This window comes from Cynocephalus volans, chromosome 1 (assembly GCF_027409185.1).
Source record: "Cynocephalus volans isolate mCynVol1 chromosome 1, mCynVol1.pri, whole genome shotgun sequence".
In the NCBI taxonomy this organism is placed as follows: Eukaryota; Metazoa; Chordata; class Mammalia; order Dermoptera; family Cynocephalidae; genus Cynocephalus; species Cynocephalus volans.
In genome coordinates this window covers 15,551,036-15,563,950 of record NC_084460.1, presented here as the reverse complement: position 1 = coordinate 15,563,950, position 12,915 = coordinate 15,551,036, and the positions used below count along the sequence as shown (strand labels likewise).

Sequence of the window (12,915 nt, the reverse complement as noted above, 5' to 3'; positions counted from 1 at the left end):
GAAAAGTGATTTTGACAAGAAGAGTTTATGAATATGTGGGGGCAGAATCTGAATTTGAAAGTGACATGTTTACAGGGTGATGAGACCCTCGTACCTGCTTAAATACTTTTGTGTGGTTATTAATAATCCCCAAACATAACAAACTCACAAGGCACATGTTTCTGTTACAGTGAAACCAAGTCCCTGCAGCATCAGGCAGGATGACATGCAAAGCTTATCCGGAGTCACACGGCATTGTCAGGAAGCAGCCAACTTTAGAGACAGGTGAGCGACGGTGCTTGCTTCAGTACCCGGTGCCAGTGCCCAGGAATCTGGCACCAAGGAGAGGAAATAAATTAGATCACAGACCAGGCAGGATAGTCATTCTGTTGGGCAGCCGGATGCACTGCAGGATCAAGCACGTGCCATAATACTGCCAAGTCCCAGCAGAGACGGGCTATGTTGCACTAAATGCTTCCAATAAGACAAATCTGTGATTCAAGAATGGGGGAAAAGAGAATTTCAGGATGTTCCTTGTGTATGCACCACATTCTACACAAGTCACTACACCTGTCCTCATACTGGGTTGGCACGTTGCTCACCATCTCCCATTTGTGATTCTGCTTTTGGTTCAGTTTCCTTTTCTTCAAAAAATCAGCTTAAAAGTAAGGATATTATCTGCAAAAAAGTGGCATAGTCAACCATCACCACTTTAAGTAAACAGTGACATGCTAAAAGATCATTTCTGTTGGGCAGGAGGGTCTAGGTGCTACTAATGATCCCTGACAGTGAGGCACCCTCGGTCCCTGCTACACAGAATTTAAAGACAAGTGCTCCATTAAACAGCATCATCACCATCCCTGGTAGCTTATAGACATGCAGGATCTCAGGTCCACCCCAGAGCTGCTGAGTCAGAATCTGCATTTTAACAAGATCTCCAGGGGAATCATGTGTATAATTAAGTTGACAAAGCAGTGCTCTAAGGTACATGGGATCACTGGAATCCAGAAAAAATACTTTCAGAAGTACAATGTTGGTCAGAGCTGCTGCTGCACCCAGAGCTGCTGCTGCACCCGGAGCTGCTGTCCCAGGAGTTCCTTCTCCTCACCCTGGAGCAGAAGAAAAATAGCTGTTGAAGATGACATAAGAATAAACAAAGACAATCTTACTGATCTTTATGTCCAGCATGCAATACCATTGCCTCAGAGGGATTTGCCAAAGAATAGATGGGGGGGAAATGATGGAAAAGAGAAGAGAACAACACGAGATAGAAGATGAAACTACAAGGAGTAGCACTGTAGATGGGTTAAGGAAAAGACCCCTCATTGTATTTGATGGAAGTTCAACAAGTACAAGCATAAAAGTGAAAAAGACAATGGAGATAACGATCGACTCACGCCTCCCCCTCAGGCAAGCTTTACCACTAACACCTTTTGAAAATTATCAAATTCCTCTTCAAGTCTTTCACCCCTAATTTTGTCTTCCAATTTGCCTACGAACAATAAAACGAAACACAATAATAATGACACTAAACAGAACCATGACTTAATGCATAGGAAAAGTCCTTCTGGCTTTGTGCAGTCGCCACCTTTGACCCCTGCTGGAACTACTCCGGTGAAGTTAAAGCGAGCTGTTCCTAAAGAAGAAGCAGAAGCCCTGAATAAAGAGGAAGATCCAACATGTTACCTGGCCGTGAAGGAAAGTTTCCGAAATAAACAACACCGAAGGCTCCCAGCATGCCCTCAATTGTTAGGGTATTGAGAATATCCAGCTAAAGAGGTCATCTCTGGCCTCCAGTTGCTTGTGTCTTTTTGCAGCCCTCAGTTTATGGAAGAAAAGGCAGGTTGGTGTAAGACACAGATCCATGGCAATGGGACAGAGCGAAGTTCTGCCAAGAAAAGTGACCTGAAAATTGGCTTCACTGTCATTAGCCTCATATGCTGCTGATCATATTCATGTCACTGCATCAAATGCAGAGCATTACCTTTCCAGAGAAAGAAGTTTAGGAAGGGGAAAGAAAGAGAAGGTAGCAAGGAAGAGGTACAGTGCTGACTGAAGGCTTCCTTTAAATTATGGTGTGATGCACTTTGGTTAACATCGCCGCAGCCCATCAGAACTTGCACTTCATACGATGGCAGCCCATCAGAACTTGCACTTCATACGATGATCACTGGACCCTGCAATAAAGTGTGACTTAGACTCAGGAAAAAAAAAAAAAAAAAAAAAACAATGTTGGAAGTTGCAGAAAACAAACTTTTCCTACTTGATCTTCAGCCCTGGGGGACAGATACCTATTTATTTCTATGATCCCTCTAAATAGCTGCATCTCTCGGGAATTTTTTAGATGTAAAGACTGAAAAAGAGAAGGAAAAATGAAACAATGAATAAAAGAGTAGAAGAAGAAGAAGAAGAAAAGAAAAATTTAACTGATTAAAGCAAAAGTAGAAATTATTGGACCATACAACAAAATGTCAATGGACATGTAACTTCTGGCATGACTGAATTAAAATTTGTCATTGGGAATTTGGATCTTGGCTCATTTCTTTCTATAAACATCATTTGAAAGCAAACTCTCTCAAGAGGTACTCGCGTACATTGTCATCAGCAAGTCCAGGCTTGCAACCTGACAGTTTTACTACAATAGCAAAGGATCAAACTTCTTGTACAATCATTTAAGCAAAAACATCTGGGATTAACTTTAGTAAGCCCAATTAAGCCACATGTCCATCTCTGTAGCAATCACTATGGATCTGATTGGCCAGGTTGGGTCACATGTATACCCCTTAGCCAATGGGGAAAGGTCAGTTCCCCATGTCCTGTGAGTTAGGAAGACGTGTGTTACTAAAGGAAAACCCAAACACTCTTACTTGAAGGAGAGGGAAAGGGTATTAGGCAGCAATAGAAGATGACCAGTACTTTGGTGTCTCGAGTCAGTTGTTCCAGCATCATTTATTGAGATCTCACTTTGTGTCAGGCAAATTGCTAGGAACTGTGGGTTACTCCAAGATGAATAGTGCCAGTACACACAAGAGAGAGATAGTAGCCTCTTGTATTAGTCCATTTCTGTTACTTATAATAAAGTATCTGGAACTGGGTACTTTCTAAGAAAATGAAATTTATTGCTTACAGTTTTAGAAACTGGGAAGTCCAAAGTCTGGGGAACACATCTGGTGAGGGTCTTCTTGGTGATGTCTTTACAGCAATGCAGGAATTTCACATGGTAGAAGATGGCAGAGCAGAGAGAAACTAACTTCTCATGTGTTCTCCTTTTAAAGTCCTGAGAACCATGTCCCTGACCACCATTATTAATCTATTCACTACAGTGTGGTCCTACAATCGAGTCACCTCTTCAAGGCCCACCTTTCAATTACCATATAGCATTTCCCACCCTCAACAGTTGTGGTGGAAGTTAAGCTTCTAGTATATGAACTTTGGGGACACAATTCATCAATCCACAGCAACCCCTAATTATTATGCAGGGCTAAATGGCAGCAGAACCCACACACTATGGATCTCAGAAGAGCGAGCAATTAATTCTACCTCAGACACATGAGAAGTTTTTGTGGGCTTCAAGAATGGCCAGGCTTCTAATTCAAGAAGTCCAAAGGAAAGAAAGTGCTAAGATTTAAAGACATGACCGAATCTTAGAACTTGGGAAGTGAACCAGTGGTGGATTGAAGCCAGATTGCAGAGGGCATCTGTGAGTGTGAACTTGCTACAGAGGGGAATGGCAGCCTTCAGAGTTTTAAGAAGATAAGTTTGGCAGCAATTGTGGGAGGATTACAACAGTGGATGGAGGATGAATTTCAAGTTTTCAGCCAGCCTAGATAAAGAAATTAAATTTCTATACCCTAAATGCTACATCTAAATTAACTTCACCTGGCCATCAGAGGCCTCAAACAATAATAGACTAGTTATCGGTTAAAGTCAGTTCTCTATTGGGGAAGAATTAAGACATTTGATTAAAAATCAAAACTCAATGCCTGTTAGTTGGTTAAATAAATTTTACAACAAATTTTGAAACACAATCATCCTTTAAACAGCTAGACATCCAACTGGTGTAGATTAAATTTAAGTAGAGAACTGCCCTATTCTTTTTTTCCTGAAACATAATACAATAACTTTCTTTGGTCTTAATTTTAAAAAAAGAAAGAAAAAAAAAAAACTAATGACGACAGAGCTTCAGAGAGAGGAGAGGAGGGTAGTGGAAAAGAGGAAGGAAGGAAAGAAGGAAGTGAGAAAAAAAGAAAGGAACAAAAAAAGGAAGGAAGGAAGGGTAGGAGAAAGAAAGAGCAAGCAGGTGGGTAGGGATGAAAGAAAACGGGGGGTGGGCAGTGACTAAGACGAGCAGTAAAGTTATTTAAAAAGTCTAAGCATTTTCTGTGAATCAATATCCTGTGAGAGCCAGCTTTAGACAGCCCTTGAACTTGTGAAGCCAAATGTCACTCTAAGTTCAGCCCTTCTCTTCACTTGAGCTTCATACTCACAGTCTGACGGCGTCCACGGTGCATTTAGAACATTTTCTGAAGGTGACACTGGGAAAGGACAGTTTCATAACAGGATGTGAGAATGTGTGCTGTGGATCCGCAGGGGACGCCTGGCCTTCTACTGAGAGGGGCCTCGCTTAGCATGTTGACATTTCTCCGAGATTCATGGGCACTGAGCTGGCCTCTGTCCTCCTGAGGGAACCATTAGCCGCTCCCAGGGGTGAAGACTCTCAGCCTGTCCATGAGCAGCGCTCTGGGCAGCACGTCTCCTCCTAAGTCAGCGGCCTTCAGGAAGCTAGAACAAATTGACGGAACAAAGGAGCCCAACAACGATAGGCCCACACACCCTAGGGGACATTTCCAAGCAAGACTACCTCGTCCCTCCCGGGCATGGACAACCACACCCTCAGAGAGATCTCTTTCCTTTCATAACACGTGGTATATTCCCAGTGCATCCTGGAATCCACGCCGCCCTTCACCATCTGTCCACGGACATTGATGTGCGTCTCTGTGTTGGTCAGATACCCTGATTTCATTCTTGAACCTTCGGCCTTGACCTTCCATTTCAATTCATGAGGAATGGGTCTGAGTGTTCACAGACAGAACGTGACCAATAAAGGAAAGCTACCCACATGGCCCCAAATTCTGACTTTCTGGAAAGTTGCTAAAATACTTGCAACAATCAAATTTCAAAATATTTCCCAATGTATGTTTCCTAGTGCACATTTTACTTGTGCATATGCATAGATTTCTTTTACTACTATTCTTGGCAGGTTAATATTTTTATTTATCTTTGTATTTCAGGCTAGTGACATATGTATATGTGTGTGTGTTTGTAGTTTGTGTACAGATGGATCATAATTATACATGAATACATGGTGTGTGTGTAGTGTATGTGTGCATGCAGCGTGTGTATATTCATGTTTATGTGTGTATGTTTTGTTGGAGGGAGTGTGGTATGGCTGTATACATATGTGGTATGTATGTGTTTGTGTGGCACATGTGTGCACTGAAATATATGTATTCATGCATGTTCTCATCTAACAGAGAAATTTTAATTGCTCTATTCCCTATTTTTAAAAAATCTGTGTTTGAAGTAGGCTTTGAATATTTGTTTTCATACACAAAGCAGTTATTTTAGTTCATAGCCAAAGGCAGCCATCTTGGACTTTTGGGAAAATGTCCAAAATAATACTTCCTAAAAGCTATTTAAAATTGGAATGGACACGCCATTTTTAGGTGTCCAAAGGGATGACAGAAGATAGTTGATGGTGTGTTATTTTAGAGGAGAAAAACTATTAAAATGTTTCTGACTATAGCAACAATAAAATACTAATGAACCAGAGGAACAGATGGAAATTGAAAAGCATGTGCAATGTCAAAACCCAAAATACAGTGATTTGTTAAATTACAGGGTTTCTTCCCCCGAGAGAGGAGCTGCAGTTTGCTGATAACTCAACGACAACCGGGATTATTACTGTAACACGGCAACGCCATTTTCCGCCTGAAACCTGCAAGAACTAATTAATTATATAGCTTTGGTTACTAGGTTAGAACCAAGCTTTGCTGTCTAGTTTCCAAAGACTGAACTTTATAAATTGTCAGAAGAACAGCATTTTCCTAATTGTCTGCTGACTACTGTAGATAGTTATAAAGACTTCTATCGATTGCTGGAACGGAAATGCCTCGTGATGAATTCTGTTTGTTCTTTTGACCATTTGGAAAGACTCTTTTCTCACCCACAGCTTTTTAAATTCTGGAGCCACTCAGACTTCCTTAGTGAACAGAAATTTGTCATGTTGAGTTGCAGCTCTAAATACAATGTGAGCATCAGGAGGGTGAGTGGCTCCTAAGAAGGGTTTTGTAATATTGCCAGCTGGCCTTACAAGGCTGTATGGAAGATAAAAAAATTTTTTTTTAATTAAAAATTAAAAATAAATTGTTCTCTCTCCTCTAAACAAAAGACCCCAGTCTACTTCTTAATAAAGAAGTGAGATTTTAGAAGGCTCCTGAGTATAGGCAAGTGGGAAATAATGTTCTGTCCATTGTAAAAGGAAAGAATCTCCTGTTTTGTTTTGTTTTGTTTTCTCTTCCCCCAGGAATAGTCGAGAATTGAAAAACAAACTGAATCATGGATGTCCAGTGAAAACTGAAGAAGAAAACACTGGCCAGAAGTCTCCTGTGGGCCTTTCCTCTCCCACCACACCTTGTTATTTTGCCCCAGTGCTTGCTGCTTTCTTGCTGCTAGAAAAACAAACCCCTCTCACTGCTGATGGGAGAGTGAACTCACAGAGCCACACTGGAGAGCAGCTTGCTAGTATCTCTTAAAATGGTAATCATGCACACTCTATGACCCAGCAAGTGTACTTCTCAGTATCTTATCCAGAGCAATGCACATCCATGCACACTGGGAGGATTGTACTATGGTGGCCAATACAGCCATGCTAGTGATTGCAAATCATTGGAAGGGACCTACATGTTTACCAATAGTGGAAGGGCTGAATAGTGTATAAATATATTTAAGTTATTGAATTATTTGCAACACTATATATAAGATGTCTTTATATTAGTGATACCAGAAGACTTCCAAAGTATAGTGTTGAGTTGAATTAAAGCAAGTAGCCAAACAATATATGAATATAACATTTTTAAAAAATAGAACCTGTGCACATATACAAAACAATATTATACTTTTACAAATATGAGTAAACTACACAGAGGATGGTCTGAAATTAATTCCATTGCATCATAAAAGCAATTATTCTCTGAGATGGAGCTGGGTGTGGAGGCGGTGGTCAAGATGGATTTCTCACTAGTTATATAATCCTGGAAAATTTACTCACTCACTCTGCCTTGGAGTCTTCATCTGTAATATGGGGATTATAAAAAATGCTTACATGATAGAGTTGCTGTGAGGATTAAATAAGTCAATAATTAAAATGACACATATAATGCGCTTACCCAGAGCCCAGTAATGCTCTAAGTGCTTTACCTATATTACCTCTTTTAGTATGTTTTACAGGTCAACAAGCTGAGTTTTGCATGTCAAGAAGTTGAAGTACAGTAAAGTTAAGGTAATTCACTGATAGTGTCATAGCTCATAAGTGGTAAAGCCAGAGGGTCTGGGTCAATGACAGCCTTCAGAGGGAGGAGGTTAAATGAAGAATGAGAAGGTTGGAGATCTGAAGACATTTCCTCAAGTTCATGCATCTTCTTGCTTAGAGGAACATAAGTTTTGACCCATTCTCCTGCTGCAACAGGACTTAGATACCTGATTAAAGATAGCACATTGTTCCAGCAACTAATTAAACAGAAGATGAACAGTCTTCCAGTCAATCAGGTCCAAAATCTTGGGGTAAGTGTGATTCCTCCTTTTCCCAAACCCACTGTTGCAGATTCAATAACTGATTTCAGTACTTCACCCCGTGTGACTTCATGGTGGCAGAGTCCACCTCCCCACGCCTTTACTCAAGCTTTGTCCACATGAATTACTTCATACAATGGAATATGACTAGTTGTGAGTGGACAAAGGTTAAAAACGTGCTTGTGTAGTTGGTTCATCTTTCCGCACTTGTGACACTGCTGTGAAAAGAAAATGCTCTGGGTATGTGAGGCCCCTCCAGCCTAGGCTCTGGAATGAGACAAGTCGAATAGACATGAACTTGACCTGCAGCCTGGAGCCAAGTCCTGCCGAAACCAACTGCGATTAGTCAAACTCCAACTAACTGGAAGTCTTATGAGTGTGAAAAATGTTGTGGATATAAGCTACTGAATTGCTGACAGTTTATTTTTTCATCGTTGTGGTTACACTGCATTATTATAGCTTTGCTGACAGATACACTCACCATAATACTCCCTTTCTTTAGTGCCTCGGAAAGCCATCTCCTCCCTTACCCTGCAATAGACACTTTAACTCTGCATGCAGATAATGTGAGAAGAGAGCCTCCTACTGCTCTCCCTGTTTACAGCATCCCTCTGTCTCAGTCACTGACCCATGCCTATGACTGAGTAATCTTTCTAGAGCCTAATTCTGCTACTATCATTCTCCTTCTCTAAAGTTTTTAGTGGCTTCCTAGTACAATATAGTGTCACCACGCTGCTCTAGCCCGTCCCCATACCTGCTCCCTTATACTTCCGTACATTTTCACATACAGCTTCCTCTGCCCAGAATGTTCTTCCATCAGCCCACCATTTCCATAGCTCTTATCCATATGGCTAAATTCTACTAACAACTGGAGACTCAACTCAAACTTGAATTCCTCTTTGAGTCTTCCCCCTCTTTGGCATGCACCTTACCCCTTCCCCAAATATATCTGCATGCATACTACAATCACACCTGGGTCTCCTGAAACTCTCATATTGTTTTCTAAGTTCTCACAAGCTCACTATCCAGTTACTTAACTATATAGCTATCCCAATTGTTTGCCCCCAGGGAAGGTCACAGGCATATGGGCCTGTGGGTAGTTGTCCAACTACATTTGGTTATACTTCAGAAACAAATTAATTTTGCATTTTTAAATCTACTCTGTAATGCAAGCCTCCATTGCACATGTAAACCTTGGGATGTTTTCAGAGTACAACATAGGTTCATTTCACACTCATGTCATGGAATGGGTCAGTGGGGGTTTTGCTCCACATCGTCACTTAGGGACCCAGGCAAGCAGGCTTCAATGTAGCACTTGTTTCCACATCGGTAACTGGTGCAGCTAGGATTTGTACAAGGCAAGTGACTCCCAAATACACTCTTTTAGCCATTACTTCATATGCCTCTCCAAATACATTCAAATCAGGGTATAGAAAAGAAATTACCACCTAATGAATAATGCAAGGCATTTTCCAATTATTATTTAATTCTTACAGTGGTGCTAGCAGAGAAGTATTATTATATCCATTTAGTCATAAGGAAATAAAAATTTTTTGAGGTAAATAGTTTGACAAAGGTAGCATAGCTAAAATATGCCAGAAGTAGGATTCAGAACCAAGACCATTTAACATATCCCCAAGATATCACTTAGGACATAGCACTTAGAGATTAGAACAAAAATTTTCGCAAAAGTCAGGGAAGATAAGGGAATGTCAACACGGAGAGAACCAGAGGGGGAAAGTATTCCCCCAAAATTACCTATTCCAGGAATTTGCCCTTTAAAAGCATGAAAAATATTAATGTAATTTCTGTTTGAATTAACCAGGTCTGGTGTATTAAGCAGTAAGTAAAAAGAATATGCACTTTATTCTTATTATTCAGCGATTGTATATTTGCTAATTCACCTACTCACTAAAACTTAATAACCCCAATATCAATACTCATGGAACTTCACAGTCATTTGCAGATGTGCAAAGAAGGTGAAAAATTTGAGACTAATGCACGTTTCCAACTGAAGTCAATTAAGGTTACACTCTGCCTTCTTGTATTAGCTCTCATCCTGTAAACATTGTGCTTTTCACAGTCTATGTAGTGCCATATTTTTCACATCTTTGTGCTTTTTGTTGCTGATTTTGCTGTTTAAAATAGCCACAATCATAGTGAGGAAGTGTTGTCTGGTGTTCCCAAATGCAAGCAGACTGAACGAGCCTTATGGAGAAAATACTCGTGTTAGGTAAGTTTTGTTCGGGTATGAGTTATAGTGCTACTGACTATGAGTTCAATGTTAATAAATCAACTATATGGTACATAGAGGAACAAAGAGGAAATTCACCATTCTGTACATGAAGCTGCTCCAGAAAGTGCCAAAGTAACAACTATAGTGCATGTGAGAGATACACATGGAAAATATTAAAAAGCAGCTAAATTAGTGAATTCATAAGATGATAACTGATAAAAAATTCATAGTAGACAGCACTGCTGTGAGGCTAAAAGCCAAATCACGTTATGGTCATGTTACCCAGGTCCCAGAAAATGTCAGTCCTCAGCTAGTGTTGGCTGGCTTGCGTGCTTCAAAAAGCATGATGGCATTAAAATCATTAAATGTGCAGGTTCTGCAGTCGAAAGGCTGCAAAAGAATTTTTAAGAATATATGATAAGTGTTATACAGGAAGAAAACTATGTGGAAGAGCAGGTTTTCAATGATGTTGAGAATTTTATCTTACAAGGATGTTGTCAAATGAACCTATACAACACAAATGGCATTTTGGCTGACAAAAATGTTGTGACCAGAGGCTCAAAGGAACCTAATCCTGTATTTCCTCTAGGAACAATAGTTTAATATTAGCTAATTCAGTGTCCTTGGTGACTACAGAACATAATTATTTTGAATAATGAGAGCCAATTGTATATGTGTGTGTGTGTGTACGTGTGTGTGTGTGTGTGTGTATGTGGGTGTGTGTGTGTAAAATATCTACTACCCATGAAAGGTTTTCCCCAGATAGGAATTTATTATTCCCAGGTCAAAGTCTCCCATTGTACATGTTAGCCATGCGGTATTTTCACAAAGTTGTTATTTTTTTTTTAACTCCTTTCATTCTTTGCCATTTTCAAATGGGTTCTTAAAATCAGCTAACATGGGAATTGTGGCCAATACTCTTTTTTTTAATTGCTTTAGCTATTTTCTGAGGTTCTTGAATGTTTGTTTTTAGTCCTTAGCTTTCTTGATGAAAATGGAAAGTGATTTGCTACTGCCTATATTCCTCTCTGAATTATTGTGACTGGAGGAGATACACTCAAGTCTCAAAGGGTGGCTAAAACTATGTTATTTCCTAAATGAGAAATTGAATTTTTTTCACCATCTGCAAAAATCCTACAGGATTCTTTGTCAAAGGGACCAACTTGAAACTTTTTTTTTGCAATGAAGTGTATGCTCATTTATTACACAAAATCTGATAAAAAGTAAGCCCCCTCTTATTCACACAGATCCTATTCTCTTCTAAAAATTCTTTTAAAAAAATCACTTTGGAATATAAATTGAAAATTGAAGAGCAATAAAACGAAAAATAATCTCTACTTTACCTCCATAACAAATTTCCCATCTCCAGGCAAACCTTACTGCAGTTTAAAGGGCTGGGCACCAATCTAATTGTTCTACTCGATTGCAAATCACAGGACATGAGAGGAGAAAATGAATCCATCTCAGCAAATATATTATTAAAAATTTTTAAATATGCTTGCACAGAGGAAACAGAAATGCTGTGTACCTAGATGGGAAGGAGACAAGGAAAGGAAGCCTCTTTATGCAAAGACCTTGAATACCCTGGATTGTAGTCTGAATAGGACTTGCATAAAAGTGTATAGTTGTCTCGACATACGTGGTAAGAGAATGGTAGAGGAGGGTGGATGGACATTCTGAAATGAGAACAGAAGTTTCCTATACAAAAATGAAAAGCAACACACTTGCAGCTCTGTGTGTGGAGGCGATAGGAACCAGAATTCTAGCATATGGGATTCTAGGCACTGGAGCCCTGGGAGTAAACATGGAAATATATGGATGCAGCAACCACTGTTGGTGCCTCACTTGTATTCCCCACTTACTGTCCCAGTGCTTGCCTTACAACTGCCAGCATCTGCTTCTACTTGCCTGAGAAATCCTTACATCTCCAGAGCCCACTTTGTGGGCAAGTAAACCAGGCTAGAATTCCTGTGGAATAAGCACCACCCTCCCCCGGAAGTCCTCAACCAGTGAATGACATCTGTCCCCCTCAGCTCAAGTGGCCAACCTCTGAGGTGTGTTCCACACTGGCTCCCAGTGTTTCCCAGTGGGACTGAGCTCCAGATGCCCACAATCAATATCACGCACTTCGTGTACCTCTCTCGCCCATCTCCCTTCCCCACTTCCCAACCAATGTTTCCTGAGATCACCTGATAATACTTGCACTCATGTCCTTATGTCAGGGTCTACTTCTGGTGAAACTCAAATGAAGAAAATTGGTTTTCCAGATTCTAGAATTCTTTAAACAAATAGTTGTGGGATTCTTATATGCATCTCTAATGTCTCATTAGTCACAAATGAAAGAAACAAAAACCCAGAGACCAGTCAAGGAAGTATCATCACTGAGTGAAACAACTGGCTGGGCACTGCGGTGAGCTCCCTGGCTAAGGTGGCTAGCTACAACTAGTCCAACCAGCTTGATTTCACTTGGCAATGAGGCTGTTGTTTTGCCAGATCCTCTTATAGGAAATCTAATTTTAAATATTGAGAATTAGTTCAAACATTTTTAAAGATTCAAAATACAGTACAACAAATTTGGAAAACCATTAAGTCGTGTCTACTAAAGCAGAAAGTGTACATATTCCATAACCAAGCAATCCCAATCCTGAGAACTATACACTTAGAATACCAAAAGACATGGACTAGAGTTTTCACAGAAGCACTATTCATCATATCTCCACACTGGAAATGACAAATGCTCATACACACATAGTGGACAGACACATTGTGCGTGTCTATGCTATGGCGTACTATGCAGCAAAGAGAATGAGTGAATCCCTGCTATCCACCACAATGTGAATGATGCTCTC

General features: G+C 40.2%; 1 pseudogene; it reads left to right on the top strand.

The window, feature by feature from the left end:
• Positions 1 to 200: 200 nt before the first annotated feature.
• LOC134367298 (ashwin-like) lies at positions 201 to 1,675 on the top strand (annotated as a pseudogene).
• The last annotated feature ends 11,240 nt before the right edge of the window (positions 1,676 to 12,915 follow it).